This window comes from Fukomys damarensis, unplaced genomic scaffold (assembly GCF_012274545.1).
Source record: "Fukomys damarensis isolate Sample0158 unplaced genomic scaffold, DMR_v1.0_HiC HiC_scaffold_2, whole genome shotgun sequence".
In the NCBI taxonomy this organism is placed as follows: Eukaryota; Metazoa; Chordata; class Mammalia; order Rodentia; family Bathyergidae; genus Fukomys; species Fukomys damarensis.
In genome coordinates, this window is record NW_022900914.1 from 20,633,283 (window position 1) to 20,636,181 (window position 2,899).

A 2,899-nucleotide genomic window follows, 5' to 3' on the forward strand; every position below is an offset into this window, starting at 1 on the left:
CCCCCTCTGGGGTCCTTGGGTCCTTCCTGGGTCTGTTGTCGCGCAGGCCGGGAGCTCCCGCGCAGGCCGGGAGCTCACGCGCACGCCGCCGGGTGATCGCAGACCTTGTTTATCTCTTAACACTCAAACACATTACGGTTTCTGCCCTTTGTAAACTATCAGATAAAACACAAAACTAAATGAAAGTAAAACTTTTTTCCCTTTTTTTTTTTAGTTATTTAGTGTGTCAAACTAGATTAGAAATAACAAGGTAAGGAGATTCTAGGAAAATGGTGAGTTGTTTGATGTGATGAATATGTATCTGCTTCTCTGCCGCTTTACAGACATGATACAGTCCAGTGAAGTTTATTGTTTTCTACACTAAATAATCCATGTATAAAAAAAAAACTACCAATTGCTATTGCTACTCGTATTCATTGATGTCCATCAAAGACTATTTATAAAGCATATATGATACTTCTGAGGGGTGCTGGGAAAATAGGAGGCAGGGTGAGGATGGGCAGAGTTTGGTCAACAAACGCAATGTTACAGTTAGAAAAAATAACTTGCAGGTTCTACAGCACAGCAAGATGAACATAATTAACCAGAATGCATTATATAGCATACCTCACCAGCCACAGGAGGGGATTCTGAATACACTCACCGTAAGAAATTGATAAAAGTTTATGATGCATTTTTACACATTCCCCTCTCCTCTACAGTACCGGTTCTGAATCCCGCCATCAGCGTGAAGTTGGGTATTGTCCTCCATCATTTATTGCTGGCCTAGAAGTTAATCATCTGAGAGAAAACATAAAAACTGGCCCAAGTTAGAGGGCGGGAAGAACTAAAGTAAAGCTGTTTTGAAACCTAACCCCTGAATGCTTTAGGAAGAAAAGAAGCATATGAAATCTTGGAAGAATTTTCTTTTCCAGGATATAAGCCTGAGAATAAATGTCTATAACCAACATTTTTATTTTGATTTAAGCTATAGTTTTAGATCATTGTGGTCAGTTAATGTCCAGCTGTGCTCAATTACATTACATCTGATACAACAAAGTTAAACAAGGATTTTTTTCATCCTCCTCCAGGAAAATAGTATCTTGCTAACTCCATGGTCTAAGCATCCATAGTAAACAAATATAGCTGTATAGAGGAAGTAAAGAACTCCTTAAGTGTCTCTTCTTACTCCTCAAACTGCACGTTACACATTAGAAATGAGAAAATAATTCGCACCTCCGGAGTTTGAATTATAAGCAGATAGCTACAAGAAATGTGTCGCATCACTGGCTTTGGAAAAACTTTAAATTCTTAAGGAAAAATATAGCACTTCTGTCAGTTTCAAACACCTCATATCTGCATGTTAAATTCGCAGGGCTCGGAGGTCTTTGCCAACTCCATGTCACCAATCTTCACAGTTGGACAATTGCCATAGCTAGACTTTTTCTATTTACAGTCCAGAAGAGTTAGCTGATTTGTGGAAAAGCAAGTTACATTTCCTCTCCATTCATTTATCTAACTGCAGGACCTGGGAAAGAGAAGTCAGGTGCATAGGATAGATAGAACCCAGCCAATGTTTCATTGATGATGCTTGTTGCCAAGTGCTCTGCCAGCTGCCTTCCATCCTACTCCAATGCCAGAGAAAACATAGAAACTTTTTGATGTCTAAGGTCAGTAAAGGTCCATCGGTAAAACTGATCATAAGCCTTTTCTTAAAGAATGTGAAAAGACAAGAAATAGCTTGTTCTCCTGCAGGTGATAACAGAGATGTGACTTTTAGGTGGCAAAGATAACAGCAAACAAGGGTAGTTTTGATATAGCGAGACTAAGGCAGGAATGGTTTGTCTGTCGCACTGCACAGGATAAGCTAGCAAGATAAATTCACACTGGTTTTCTGAAGACTGGGCGCTACCCCTCCAGTCTCACTGTCCACCATAATTGGGACAAGCACATGCAAATAAACATGCTGTATTAGTCTGCCAATAGGCCATGGTTATACAGGACTAATTGGTCTGTGTGTTTACATGTATATACAAGTTTCTGTGTGCGTGTGTGTTAGGGAACATAATGCCATTGTCATGAAAACAATGGATAAATAATGGAGTTCTTTCTTTATAAGAATGGCGTACACGACCATTTGTTTTGCTGTTGTGGTGGCTGTTGTTGTTTTCTGATACTGGGGATTGAACATAGGGCCTTGTGCCTGCAAGACAAGCATGGGTGCATTGAGCTAAATCCCCAGCCCTAAAGGGTTTTGGTTTTTTGTTTTGTTTTGGTTTGGTTTAGTTTGGTTTCTTTTTTTTTTTTCTTTCTTTCTTTCAGGTAATCAAACTTAAGACCTGTGCCTACAAGATAGGTGCAGTGAGGTTGAGCTAAATTCCCAGCTCTGACAACCATTTGTTTTGGTTTAAACGCCAGAATATATATACATATATATATTTCTATATTGGGCATCTTGTTTGACTAAAAGGACATTTTAATAATAAATTTTCTGTAAATTATAAGTCAATTTTTCTTTAAATAGAGAATTTATCTTGATTGATAATATGTAAAAGTGCTTAAGTCACCAGAGAATATGCTGACTCTAAAACTTGGACAAAGTTTAGTTATTAAATAAATTTGTGTAGCTGTTAATATGATGGATTTTATTATAACTGAATAAAAGAGATGCACAGGAATAGAACTTCTCAGTTTGGGGCAGTCATTCTGTCAGCATGTAGGATGATTAGCTGAACTACACTTCAAGAAAGGCACAATTATCACTGTAAATCAGCAAATCTTATTAAAAATCTCAAAGTAGAATACATATTGTTAGTGCTCTGGCATTTTTACATTCAAAAGCACTTTTATATATACTCCTTTCATTTAGTTCCAGATTAAGGAATTTAGGATCAAAACAGTGAAATGTCACTTGTCCCTC